The sequence below is a fragment of the Dendrobates tinctorius genome, unplaced genomic scaffold (genome assembly GCF_039654945.1).
Source record: "Dendrobates tinctorius isolate UK_male_01 unplaced genomic scaffold, ASM3965494v1 ptg000032l, whole genome shotgun sequence".
In the NCBI taxonomy this organism is placed as follows: Eukaryota; Metazoa; Chordata; class Amphibia; order Anura; family Dendrobatidae; genus Dendrobates; species Dendrobates tinctorius.
In genome coordinates, this window is record NW_027361700.1 from 6,928,207 (window position 1) to 6,942,955 (window position 14,749).

The 14,749-nt window shown below is 45.0% G+C and overlaps 1 protein-coding gene and 1 long non-coding RNA gene across 2 annotated transcripts in view; one reads left to right on the forward strand and one right to left on the reverse strand.

Annotated features, from left to right (window-relative positions):
* Positions 1 to 3,108: 3,108 nt before the first annotated feature.
* Positions 3,109 to 14,749, forward strand: part of LOC141086380 (zinc finger protein 385C-like) — a 453,285-nt gene continuing 441,644 nt past the window's right edge. The window contains exon 1 of the mRNA XM_073572358.1: positions 3,109 to 3,350. The gene's annotated coding sequence lies outside the window, so the exon portion shown is untranslated. The remainder of the gene's footprint in view (positions 3,351 to 14,749) is intronic.
* LOC141086382 (uncharacterized) overlaps positions 11,899 to 14,749 on the reverse strand; it is a 117,825-nt gene continuing 114,974 nt past the window's right edge. Inside the window, exon 3 of the long non-coding RNA XR_012231585.1 lies at positions 11,899 to 12,234. This is a non-coding gene — a long non-coding RNA (uncharacterized lncRNA). The remainder of the gene's footprint in view (positions 12,235 to 14,749) is intronic.

Sequence of the window (14,749 nt, forward strand, 5' to 3'; positions counted from 1 at the left end):
GCCTTAGGCTCAGTGCACACGGAGTTTTTTGGCTCTGTGGATTTTGCAGTGAATATCTGCGGTTTTGCCCTGCGGTTTCACACCTCATAATGGATGAGGTGTGAAACTGCAGCAGTTCTGCACAAAAGAATTGACATGCTGCGGATTGTAAACCGCGCGGAAAAATCCGCAGCATGTGCACAGCTTTTTCCAGTGTACCATTGAAAACAATGGTTCTGTACAACGCGCCTAAACCTGCTGCGGACCCGCAGGGCCAAAACCGCTGCGGATCCGCAGCAGAATCCGCACCATGTGCACATAGCCTTAGGCCTAATTCAGAAGTCTGTGAACCATTGTCCAGGTGCTGACAGTGATGTCTGATCCGGCCATGGGTCTTCTGAACTCAACAGACTCATAGCCATATTTGAGACTGAGTTCATGTCAGGAGACCCTCATTCAGAAAACTTCAGCATTAGAGGCTGCTGACAGTCAGGCTGTGTTCACACACAGCGTTTTTTTTCGCGGTTTTTCCCGCGGATTTGCCAAAAAATCCGCGGGAAAAACGCGAAAAAGAAGCTTCCCATTCATTTCTATGCATTTAGCACTTTTTGTGCACGTTGATGCGTTTTTTTACCTCGAAAAAAATGCATTGCGGTAAAAAACGCAACATGCTCATTAATTTCGCGTTTTTTTCCGCATTTCTGGCTTTTTCCATGTGTCCGTGCAGAAAAAAACGCACAAAAATCGCGGTAAAAACGTGCAGAAAAAAGCGCGTGGTTTCTGGGAAGGGAGTCCTGTTTTTCAGCAGAAAATTTCTGCTACGTGTGCACTTAGCCTCAGTGTCAGGGACGCTGTTACAGCCGCCACTCACTATGTACTCAGCAGTGACTGAAGCCATGCCAGCTCACCCCCCTGACTGAAAGCTGAAGGCTGCCGGGAGGAGAAACGTTAATTTCCCCTTGGCAGCAGGACTCTCAGTGCAGTCACAGAGCAGTGGGGCTCTTAGTGCGGGCACAGGGCAGTGGGACTCTCAGTGCGGCCACAGGGCAGCGGGGCTCTCAGTGCAGTCACAGAGCAGCGGGACTCTCAGTGTGGCCACAGGGCAGCGGGGCTCTCAGTACAGCGCAGCGGGGCTCTCAGTGCGGGCACAGGGCAGTGGGGCACTCAGTGCGGGCACAGGGCAGTGAGGCTCTCAGTGCGGGCACAGGGCAGTGGGGCTCTCAGTGCAGCACAGGGCAGTGAGGCTCTCAGTGCAGCCACAGGGCAGCGGGGTTCTCAGTGTGGGCACAGGGCAGTGAGGCTCTCAGTGCGGGAACAGGGCAGCGGGGCTCTCAGTGCGGACACAGGGCAGTGGGGCTCTCAGTGCGGGCACAGGGCAGTGAGGCTCTCAGTGCGGGCACAGGGCAGTGGGGCTCTCAGTGCAGCACAGGGCAGTGAGGCTCTCAGTGCAGCCACAGGGCAGCGGGGTTCTCAGTGTGGGCACAGGGCAGTGAGGCTCTCAGTGCGGGAACAGGGCAGCGGGGCTCTCAGTGCGGACACAGGGCAGTGAGGCTCTCAGTGCGGGCACAGGGCAGTGAGGCTCTCAGTGCGGGCACAGGGCAGTGGGGCTCTCAGTGCAGCACAGGGCAGTGGGGCTCTCAGTGCGGCCACAGGGCAGCGGGGCTCTCAGTGCAGCACAGCGCTGCGGGGCTCTCAGTGTGGGCACAGGGCAGCGGGGCTCTCAGTGCGGCCACAGGGCAGCGGGGTTCTCAGTGTGGGCACAGGGCAGTGAGGCTCTCAGTGCGGGAACAGGGCAGCGGGGCTCTCAGTGCGGACACAGGGCAGTGAGGCTCTCAGTGCGGGCACAGGGCAGCGGGGCTCTCAGTGTGGGCACAGGGCAGCGGGGCTCAGTGCTATCGATGTTTTATCGGATGGCATTCGTACCAGTGTGCTGATTCAGCATGAGGAAAAAAGTTGCAGCATGCTGCGACTCACAAAGCAAATTGGATTTCCCTCACCCATTTAATTGTATGTGTGGTGGAAAAAATCAGACTGCATCCGGATGACATTTGAGTGCAGTCTGATTTGCGCACACTCTCAGTGTATACATTTTTTCGCCATCTTCTCATCTGAATTGGATCACACCATGATCACACACTGACAGAGCAGATCGAAGTGTCATTAGCATAATCGACCTGATTGTCTCGGAGGAGAGCGCGTACGCAGGTGTGACCATGGCCTTAGTTGTATCAGTCTTTGGAAAGCTGAACCCATGTTGCGTTTTTTAAGCGTTTCCGCAGCGCTTTTAGACGCGCGTTTCTGCTGTGGAAACGCTTAAGAAACGCATCCCATGGAAACGTAATAGAATCCGCGCATGTTGTGCTAATGGTGCGGTTTTTTTCCGCTGCGGAAACGCTAAGCGGAAAAAAATCGCAGCATGTTCATTAATTTTGTGGAAATGCATGCGTTTCCGCATACATTCAATTGTGTTGCAAAAACGGTTAGGAAAACGCTTGCTAAACAAAAGCGTCAAAAATGCTTACAAAAGCGCTTCATAAAACGCATGCGTTTTCCCGGGAAGAGGATGTGCGTTTCCACTCAGGAATATTCTGCATGAAAAACGCTACGTGGGCACATAGCCTTACACCCATGTGGCCGTCAGTTCCCTCACTTGTTACTACCAATGGCATGGAGTGCAGAAACACATCTCCTCCCGTATTGCTGCACGCTATTGGCACATGATGGTGGGCTAGGTGAGACCCCACTGGTGAATGTGCCACATGCTGCACTTTACAGGAATCCCAGCGGCGGCGGCAGGGCGGACGAGAAGGTAACATGAGCCTGTCTGGAGCTGGGGAGTCCCAGGCAGTGGGTACAGTGGCGCCCCCTATAGGTCTCCTCCCTCCAGGCCGGCCCCCTGTCCAGCTGTGCTGCACCGGCCGTGTGTGAGGAGTCAGTGCTGAGAGCGGAGAGTGCGGGCGGAGAGCTGTCACTTGCCGGGTGGACGGACAGCAGAGGACGGAGGGGAGTCACAGAGGACGGAGGGGAGTCACAGAGGACGGAGCGGAGTCACAGAGGACGGAGGGGAGTCACAGAGGACGGAGCGGAGTCAGCAGAGGACGGAGGGGAGTCAGCAGAGGCTGCAGGTGAGTGGCGCCAGTGTGCAGCTCCTGTCACTGGTCGTTATATAGAATAGTCTGTATACTATCTAGATGGAGAAATCTGATCATCTGCGTCTTGTTGTCATCAGTGCACTTCCCATTCCCCAGAGGGGATACACTAATTAGCAGAGTGCAGGTATCTGAACAAGTATGTCTAGGACAGAGAGTCAGCTCAGTGAATGCAGTGATTATCCAGACGCACTAAATAGCAGGCTGCATGTATCTAAGCAGGTATCTAAGACAGGAAAAGTGAATGCTGTCATTCCATGCTGTGCAGAACCCATTGAGCAGACGTGTGCAGGTATCTGAGGATGAAGTCCTTAGTTATATGTTGGTGCCCACCTGTCCTCATGTCCTACTGTTCAGGGACGATCTTCCAGAACAGGGTGCGTGAGTATTTAAAGGGGCATCCAAGCTCTCCAGGTTCAGCAAGTGAAGGTTATTCTCAGATGTGATGCACAGGAGCAGGAACGACTTCAGGGAAAGCCACTGAATAAGTTGTAGGAGTGCAATCAATGAATGGATGGCGTTATTAGAAGCGTCACGATATCCACATCTAATGTCCGGTTTAGGAGCACGTTACGGTTTGTGTACCTCAGGGTATATCTGTAGCTTATAGAATATTGTTAGATACTTAAAAGCAGTAAATAGAAATCTCAAGTTAATATTACTGACTTGCTGGGATCAAATGAATGAATGAATGGCGTCCTTTTATGATTCAGGATTCTCCCATCTCTCATATTGTCGGTAGGTGTATACGAAGGAGCATACAGTGTATCTAAGCATCCGTGTTTGTAGCGCTTTGCCACAGCAGTGAATGAATGCATTCATTGTCAGCTTTATGTTACACACAATATAAACTAACTAGTCAGTGATATAGGTATCTAAGTGTGTATTGCAAATCCATAGAATCATTGTTTGCCTCATGTTATACACCTAGTATATCCTGTATGGTTGGGTACTATATAATGCAACAGGATGGCATGTATCTGACAGTGTATCTAAGCACCTATGGGCACAGTGATGATATGTTTTATATTATACAGTCATCCAATGAGAGATATCAGAGGGGACATGTACAAGATGATGGGTATTTAGTCATCTAGTAGGTATCTAAGCACCGCTACCTACCTACCTTACTTCCTAAGGTGAGGCAATAGATATAGTTATATACTATATAGAGAATATACAATGTATTATACAGTTATGTACGCAAAGAAAACATACTATACTGAAACTATGGGGTATGTTTTCTGTATAGTACATAACTATATAGTATGTTTTTCTATGTAGCAACTGTATAATATAGTGTTTGTTCTCTATATAGTATTTACAGTCTCCGCCAAAAGTGTTGGCACCTTTTGAAATTGTTTTAAGATATGAAGTAATTATCCCAGAAAATGATTACAGTTACACTTGTCTTGTTATACACATATTTCCTTTGTGGTATATTGGAACAACACAAAAACAGAGGAACAGAGGCAAATTGGACATAATTTCACACAAAACCCCCAAAATTGTTGGCACCCTCGAACTTAATATGGTTGCACATCCTTTGGAATAAATTACTGCAATCAATCGCTTCCTATAACCAACAACAAGCTTCTTGCATCTCTCAAGTGGAATTTTGGACCACTCCTCTTTTGAAAACTGCTCCAGGTCTCTCCTATTTGAAGGGCACCTTCTCCCAACAGCAATTTTAAGATCTCTCCACAGATGTTCAATGGGATTTAGTTTCAGACTCATTGCTGGCCACATCAGAACTCTCCTGTGCTTAGTTTAAACCAATATCTGGGTGCTTTTTGATGTATGATTGGTGTCATTGTCCTGCTGGAAGACTCATGGCCTAGGACAAAAACCCAGCTTTCTGACCCTGGGCACTACACTGTGGCCCAAATTACTTTGCTATCCCTCAGATTTTAGGATGCCTTGCACACAATCGAGGAACCCAACGCTAGATGCAGAAAAACAATCCTAAAACATCTTTGAACCTCCACCATATTTGACTATAGGTACTGTGTTCTCTTCTCATTCCGTTTTCGGTAAACAGTAGAATAATGTGTTTTCCCAAAAATCTCTGTCTTGGTCTCATCTGTCCCCAAGACACTTTCCTAGAAGGATTTTGGCTTATTCATGTACATTTTGGCAAACTGCAGTCTAGCTTTTCTATGTCTCTGTGTCAGCAGTGGGGTCCTCCTGCATCTCCTGTCAAAGCGTTTCAATTCATTCAAATGTCGACAGTTCGAGCTGGCACTGATGCTCCCTGAGCCTGCAGGACAGGTTGAATTTCGTTGGAACTTGATTGGGGCTGCTTATCCACCATCTGGACTATTCTGCATTGCAACCTTTCATCAATTCTTTTTCTCTGCTGTCCATGTCTAGGGAGATTAGCTATGGTGCCTTGATTGTAAGTTTCTTATGTTGTGCCCCGTGGACAAAGGAACATCAAGATCTCTAGAGATGAGCTTGTAGCATTGAGATTGAACAATATGAACAACCATTTTGGTTCTCAAGTCCGCAGACAGTTCCCTTCCCCTCTTCCTGTACTCCTTGCTTAGTGTGGCACACACAATGCAAAGATTGAGTCACCTTCAACCCTTTTTCTCTGGTTTCAGATGTGATTTTCATATTGCCCACAACTGTCACTTGCCACAGGTGAGTTCGAATGAGCATCACATTCTTGAAACAAAGTTGTTTACCTTCAATTTTGGAAAGGTGCCAACAATTTTGTCTGGCCAATTTTGGGAGTTTTGTGTGAAATGATGTCCAATTTGCCTTTTATTCAGTGTTTTTTTTTTGGGGGGGTTGTTCCAATACACACAAAGGAAATAAACGTGTGTGTCTCTCTCTCTCTCCCCTTTTTTTTTCCAGACACAGGTTCCTTTAAAATTCCACCTTACATGGAGACAACGGTCCGGTGCCACCCGTTTCTTTCAATCCGCTTGCGGATCCATTTTCCGCCACTTTAGCGGATTTAGTCTGAGCAGAATAACGGATGTGTGAAACAGGCCTAAGAAAGCTTATTCACAGTGCAATGCTCCTCTGGGAAATTTAATATGCAAATTGCTTCTTCAGAGAGGAAGAGGACTAGACGTGCCTTGCAATGTGACTTAGGATAAAAGCAAGGCTCGTTAAAGGGTTGATAGTGACTTGTTGGATTGCTTCTTCCAATAGGGGGCGCTACAGAGTTCTAATCCTCTTCCTCACTGAAGAAACAATTTGCATATTTAATACAGTGGATATTCACTTGGAGTCATTGGTATACTGTCACTACTGGGCATATTGCTCCATGTGACATTCATATAGTAGGACGAGCAATTCTGATTGTGTGTGTGTGTGACAAGCGTCGATAACTGGTTTGGTCAGTCATCTTTGGCTGCCATTTTATTGAAATGACAATCATAACTCAAACTACTATCTGATAGTAAAAAAGTGAATTCGTTATTGACAAATAACTTAAAGAAAATTGTGTAATTCATCCATAAATATGTTTTCGATCTCTTAGTCCGGGATCACACGTGCGAAAAAGATGCCGAGTCTTGCATGTTAATACCCGGCACTACCACCAGCACTCGGGAGCGGAGTGTCCGGCTGCATGCATTACTATGCGGCCGCACGCTCTGATCCGAGTGCCGGGGGTATTAACATGCGAGACTAGGCCGTGTTTCTCGCATGTGTGATCCCGGCCTTACAGGCCTCGTTTTTCAAAACTGGCCTTTTGTCCATTTAGGATTGGTGGAACGCACCAAATAAAAAACTATAATAAAGTGCATTTGTAAAGGTCGGCCAGGGCTGTAGTCGTAGCTGAGCTTTTCAGGCCCTGCATGCCCTGGCCTTCCAATACATATAAATCATGCTTAACTGTCAGCTTACTTGTCTCTCCTTCCTTTGTGCCGTCAGAGCCTTTTCTTCATTCTTTAAGGTCACCTCCGGCCGCTTGTGAACAAACAGAGACATAGGCCAGTTGCAACTCAAACCGCAAAACTTTACTTTCATGTCTTCGCAGCACATCCAGATTCGTGACGGCATCATCCACAGATGTTACGTTACACCTTACTTCGTCTCTCCCTGTACTCCTTTCCTTGCCACACGGCACGTACCCGGGTAGGACTATATCATACGGTTGCTCAGCATCCTCCCTGTCCAACCTCACTGCATTTGGGAGTTCCCTCAGCTGTTTTGCCCCGGATCTGAGGGCCTCAGCCCACGCAATGACCTGCCACATGTTGAGCTACCTGCCCTGCTGTGCTGACTTCTTATGTAGTCCAAGTTCCTGTAGCTGCTACCTCTACTGTATCGGTAGCTATGCTGGCCCACTGACTCTGGGTGGCTGGGCTCCTCCTTAAACGTTGCAGGGTGCTGAGTAGCCGAGTACATTTAACCCACACGAGCACTTCGGGCTACCTAGCCCCTTCTGAGTAACAGAAAGGTTGTAGTAAACACTTCAGGCATTATATCAAAATTCTACCCAAAATATGCCAAAACATAATCAGCTTTCTTCTGGGCTGAAGAAGGCTGAACACCAAAACGTGCGTTGGGCTGGTTCCATCACCCACAAGAGGTAAATCATGTTGCCCTTTATCTATTAGCTATTTGTGATTTGTTCTTTTTCCCCCTTTTTTTGGGGAATTCATGACTTCATGATTTCCCCTTTCTCTTTTCTTATTTTTGCACTTTAGCATTATAGGAACTTGATTATTGGGGATATGTATTTTGTGCATCCTCCTATTGGTCTTATTTTGGGTCATGGAGCCTTTTTGTGGCTTCCCACTTCTTTTAAACCTTGTTTGTGTTTTATGCGTCTTTTTGGATAATTAATACAATTTATATTTTTATAAATATTATTCTTTTGGTTCATTTTTTTCTTTTGGATTTAGCCCCTTCTGACCCTAATCAGGAACTAATCCTGCCTTACACCCAGCAAACCCCTCCTATGTTAACTATTCACTAACTGTTGAACTCTTGTCCTATTCTATATACACTATTATATCTCCATCTAGAGGCCTAATAAAAATACTACATTCTCCCTATACCACACCTTAGAAATATATACATAGCAACATTATGTACACATCTTAACAATATTTCGAGGCAACGATATACATACATTTATACATTCTAAACTTGGATGTGTTTGAAGGTTCAGGAAGGCTTCTGTGACCCCCTTACATGTTCACAACCCGAGGCCCACCATGTGGTGATGGAGAAACCGCAGCTAGCACAATGGCGGAGCTAGGCTGCGAGAAAACACTTAAAGCACATTGAGTTAAATGTCACTCAGTGTGCACAGAGCGCAAAGTAACACCACAGAGCAGTACTATGAAGCAAAGCAAAAGACTATACCCTGTTAGACTGCACAGGCATATAGAAAAATACTAATTGGGGTCCCTATAACTTAACCCCCGAGGAAAGACTAAGCTGGTAGTTGACCCTGCTCTGACACGGTGTGCTTTAGCTCGCGCGCCTGAGGACGCCCGGTGCAAATGCTAAGTTCAAGCGGGAGTACCCACCCTACACTGCCTCTGTCTAGACCAACACTTGCAGTGCAACAGAGGCATACATGCACACAGTGTAGTAAGGGAGCCACAACACATCAAACACACAAGATACTAGCGCACAGGCGTGCGCCATTGAGAGCTTTTTATACCTTGCTCAATTCCAGACAGACTGGTCCACAGGCAAGGTCCTATCTGGAGCTGCCACATCACTAGAGCACCTGACGTCTGAGCACCAATGGGAAGGCAACATATCATGGACATGCTCAGTAGGATGAAATCTGGACTTGGGCCCCAGAGCACAGCGCTGCTCGTGTAAACTAGTAGTCACCATAGGCTTAGCTGGAGGGCCAGCAGTAACTACACATGAAGCACGAACCAGGGCAAGGTGCTGGGACTGAAGTCTGTGCTGAGCAGTCATCCCAGCGGCCCAGCCTGAATGGGAGACCACAGCACCAGATAAGGCTTGAGATCCATCCTTTGCAGAGGGAGAATCCCAGCGCTTAACACCCGTAGCAACCAATCAGAGCTCAGCCATTCATTTCTTAAACTCCATTGGCGAATTGAAAGCTACACTGTGATTGGTCGCTATGGGAAACAAGACAGTAGTTTTGATAAATCCGGTTTATGTTTGTTTAGGCCTCGTTTATAAAAACTGGAAGGTTGCACATAGTAACTAATCACAATGCAGCTTTCACTTTTCCAGTAAGGTTTAAGAATTGAAAGCTGGGCTCAGTTTGGTTGCTATAAGAAACAAGGCTTGGTTTCTTGTTGGGTCTGATAAATGAGGCCCCGAATATTATACAATGTTTGTTTATTTCATAAAAGTGCTGAATCTTTCATCTTATCCATCTTATATAGAAAATATATTTTCTTAATCTTCTGTACTGCGCTCTGAAGTATGTAGGTGTTTACATAAAATGCAGGAACTAAGTAATGTTAGAAATTCCCGCAGATGTCAGCCATTTATACAGATGGTGGCAGTGCTTATAACGTAATCTGCCGCATTGACTCTTGCTTGCCTTTAAGTCTATGCAATTCTTGCTTCCCAATACTTCCTGCTTCATAGACCTTTCATACCCCCTATGTGCCTTTTCCATGCCCCTCAATGTGCATTTGGGTGCCACCAAAGTTGTTTTCTGAAGGTATCAACAGGGCCGGCGAGAGGTGGCACATTTTTCTTAGGATGTGGGGTGCACACACAGAACTTAACTAAGTGTTTTATCCTGTGTTCTTTACCAAGCTCAAAAGCGCTGTGTATAGATGTCATCTTAAAGGGGTTGTCCACTACTGGTCAACACTCCTTCTTCATAGCTCCACTTTGTAGCACAAAGTAAAAGCAAGTGTATTCCCACCTTCTAGTCTGGCATAATTCCTCCAACCTCCATTTTGTGTCTCCCAGCCATCACATGACATAAACGATGTCACAAGACCACTGCAACCAATCAGCGGCCTCTAATCGGCTGAAGTGGTTGCTTGACATTGTTTATTTTACGTGACCACCAAGTAACGCAGACCAGAGACTGGAGGAACTATGTCGGCCTGGGAAATAAGTCTAAATAACTGAATTTGTGCAGCAGAGTGGAGCTGTTAAGAAAGGGGTAGCCAAGTAGTGAACAACCCCATTTAGGCTGTGTGCCCACGATTCGATTTTTAAGCGTTTTTGCCGTGATTTTCGGCGTGAAAATGCTGCGAAAACGTTTAAAAATCTTGTAAAGAATGCACCCCATGCATTCCTATGACATTCTGCACATGCTGTGCTAATGCTGCGCTTTTTTCCGCGGCGGAATCGCATCGCGGAAAAAAATTGCAGCATGCTCATTCTTTTGTGCGGAATCGCAAAGAATTGCAGCGATTCCGCACCCATAGGAATGCATGAGAATCGCTTACTTCCCGCATGTGGCTATGCCCACCATGCGCGAAGTTAAGCGTCTCATGTGCAGTTGGTACCCACAGTGTGGAGGAGAGGAGACTGTCCTCCAGGCCCTGGGTACCATACCCCTGTAAAAAAAAGAATAAAAAATAAAAAATCGGGGTATATTTACCTTCCGACGTCCCGCGCTGCATTCCCGGCCTAAGCGTTCCCAGTAATGCCTTGCGGCAAGGTCCTGTAATGACGTAGTCTCATGAGATCGCTATAGCAATGCGAGACCAACGTCATCACAGGTCTTGCAAGGCATTGCTGGGAACGGGAGCATTGCTGAGACTGCGCGGGATGTCGGAAGGTAAATATACCCCGATTTTTTATTTAATTATTTTTTACATTCTTTGTTTTACTATTGATGCCGCATAGGCGGCCTCAATAGTAAAAACCTGGTCATGCTTGTCAAACACTATGTTTGACGAGTGTGACCAACCTGTCAGTCACATTCCAAGCGATGCTTTAAATCGCTTGTAAAGTGCTTGAATATCGCACGCGAAAATCGCGACAAAACTGCGAACATAATCGCTGTAAATTCTCGCGGGAAAAAACTGCACGATTTCTAGGAAGGAGTCCGGTTTTCAGTGTCCGGATTTAAATGCAACGTGGGCACATAGCCTTAAAGTCATTTGTGGGGGTTTAGTATTTTTTCATTCAATTAGTGTTTCCCCCCCCCCCCAAGTTGCAGCATGCTTTTTGGATGATGTTTTTATTATTTTGGTGTCTGTTTTTCCATGTGCTTCTTTATAGGTTGTCGGAAAAGTTTCTGAAACAAAAGTAATAAATAAAAAGTTAAAACTAAAATACAAGTGAAGGCTTTGGTCTGTAATGATCATTGTGAGTCGTTTAGTCAGGTCCGCTAGATATATATATATTTTTTTTAAATCTGTTGCCCGTATTACAGAAGAAGGATAAAAATGGCGCACCTATTTCGTAAATGTGGCCCAGTTGGTTTAGTAAATGTGCCCCTTTATGTTTGCATAAGTGCCCTTAGTGTACACCTAATGGTGCATGTGACCGTGTCTCAGACTCATAGGAAATTCATGAACGGAGAGAACTTTCTAAACTACAACAAGTCCTTTTGACATTCATTCATGAATTAGCCTTTGTCACTTCAAAAAGTGAATGTTCCTGGCCCAGGCAGGGCACCACCACCCTTGATGGAAGCTCACGTTTTCTTATGGTCCCTCAAGACCAAACAGTTATGATTCCCGTTTTGTTAGTGCAGTTGTTAGGTCATATTTTACACCCATACAAAATGTGTGCCTTTAATGCCGGCGATCCATTACACACTTGGACAAATTACAGCTCCAGGCTCTTTCTTCTTGATAGAATGAATTTACCCGTCATTTAGGTAAGCAGTCAGAATACAGCCCGTCCTCTGTCTGAAGTCTGCGCTCATGTGAGTAATGCATCCTGGCAGTCGCTCAGGAATAAGATCATTTCACTGTTTTGCATTTATTACTTCTGATGCATTTAGTTGTGCCACTTTCATGCCAGCTTCAGGTAGTTCTTGCATTGCCGACTAGTAATTTCACTGGGAAAGTGTATATCAGGAGGAGAAGATGCATTGCCCATGTGCTGGGAGGTGGCGGGCTGCGAGACTTTACTCACCGGTAGAAATAACTTCCCAGTAGAGGTGCTCTAGGTCCATAAATCTCCGAATTCTCGCAGGGAGCATGTGTTTCTATGGCTGCCCCTGAAAAGTAGAGTTTTTGTTAAGGTATAAAATATTTATGAATGGTTACAACATAAATATTATTTTTGAATTAAATGTAATATATGTGATATATGCATTATTAAACAGGTCTGTCCATAAAATACTTACTGACATATAATTTAGAGGTGTCCAAAAATGACCCTGAAGGGGAGAAGGTTTCATTAAATTATAGCACTACTAATTCACTATTCAAAGGAAATACATTGCCCTTTACAGTCCCACAATTCCTTTATAAACAGATTTTTTTTTTCTACTGGGAATCCCTTATGTTGCATCACTCATTCCATCCTGGCTGCAAAGCAAATCAACTCTTCTTTTACTTATCCATCAAATTGAGATTCACTATAAAGCAGAAATTTGCGCTTTTACTGAGATGGCAAGTTTACTTTAGATCATCTTCTTTGTTAAATGGGTTGTCCTGTGTGACTGCAGACTTGTGAATCCTCACAGCGCGCAACACACACTGTGATACTCCGGTGTTGGCAGCGGGTTCATGACCGAAAGTATGCGATTTGAATACATGCAGTCACGTGCCGACTAGGCCTCACTTCAATGCAAGTGTATTGACACCACTTTGGAACATGGATGGAAATATCAAATCCGCTCCCTGTGCCGGCACTGGAGAATCCTTACAGCGTGCCATGCGTGTGCCGTGAGGATTCACAAGTCTCCAGTCACATACGAATGAAAACATAGTGCTCATGGATGTGTCGCCCAGATGTGTGAATGCATCCTAAGTGTTGCAGGAAATTTTCTGTTTTTGCTTCCCATTTGCCATAACATTTCTATGGTCATGGTACAATTTGAAGCCTTCTTTTGGGGGACTAGTTGCAGATTCTCAAGCATTATTTTTGGGTGCATATGTGTTAAAATTAAAGGGAATCTGTCATCAAGTTTTTGCCACATCATCTGAGAACAGCATGATATAGGGGCAGAAACCAAAATGACAAATTCCAGCTTATTGTCACTTATTGGTTTGCTTTCTGTAGTTGTGATGCAATCACTGTTTTATTTGCTGCAGATCTAGCAGTTCTCTAATTGCTGAGCTCTGTATAATCTCACGCACACCACTGATTGACAGCTTTCTGTGTACACTGTGCACAGGCAGAAAGCTGCCAATCAATGTTGGGGGCGCGGACATACAGAGCTCATGAATATGGAGGACTACATGGCAGCAGATTTACTAGTCCTCTAGTGATAATTGCCTGCTGATAAAATATACTGTTCTATCAAAACTACAGCAAGTAGACCATTAAGTGACACATCGCTGGGTTTGTCTTTACATGTTGCTGCTCTCAAATTACGTGGCAAAAACCTGGTGACAGATTTCCTTTAAATGTATGTGAATTTTTATATATAATGAAATTCATAAAATATATACAAATTGTCTCTTATGAGAAGAGATATTGAACTCTAGTGCCACTTATTGGGGGTAGCAATACTAAAAGTCAATATCAGCCCTTTAACGAGCTTTGCCACATGACTTAGGATAATAGACTATTTGCATATTTAAATTGCCAGAGGAGCATTGCATGACCTATAAGTCTCCTTATTCTGGCTTGGCGTCAATGAGACGCCCCCATTACTAACCCCATAGTCACATTATAAGAAAACAGACACCCAGAATAAAATCCATTAACTGAATAAATGACATACACTCCTTTAATAATCTGAATTAAACCATACTTACAACTTTGCCTAATTCCACTGAAGCCCTCGATCTCCTGTAATAAAAATAAAGTAAAAAAAAAAAAAACAATATACCATACCTGTCGGTGGTTCTGTCACACGCCGTAATCCATGTCTGGGAGAGAATTCGTTTCCAACCTGGACGGTGCCAAGATGCGACCTTCCAGGTTGAGCGCAGCATCATTGACCAGCGGTGATATCATCAAGGTTCCCAGCCGGCCTGAACTGTGGTGACCTCAAGACCGTGGGAAAATGTCAGTGATGAGGTCACCGCAGTTCAAGCTCAGTGTCTTCACAGCAGATCACCATGAAAAATTCTCATGGTGATCTGCTGTGAAGACACTGAGCTCTCTGTAAAAACTATGTGCATAAAAATAAAATAACTTCTGGGGTGTTTTGTATCACTTACAGTTTACTGTAAATGATATTATACCTAATAGTATAAGGATTCCATATATATGTACGTTTATTAAGTTTTGGTACTTTTGTTAAATAACAAATACTTTTTTGTTTTATTTTTGCACCCTTTAAATGTTCAACACTGGGCACAATTTGTTACCTTGTGCTAGTGCAAAATGCTAAAAAAATGACATAAAACTGGATTTTGACTCTTCTTTTGACCCAATTGACCTAAAGTGTACCTGACCTTTCAGGTGACCTCAGAATTAAGAATTACCGGTGCATTATTTTCGGCAATTATATGACTTGTTTTCCCTGTTGTTTACCCCTCTGCGGGGTCTAGAAGCTCCAGCAGCTTTTTTCTTTATGCTCTCCCTTTTTTCTCCCAACGGATTCTCCACCCTCC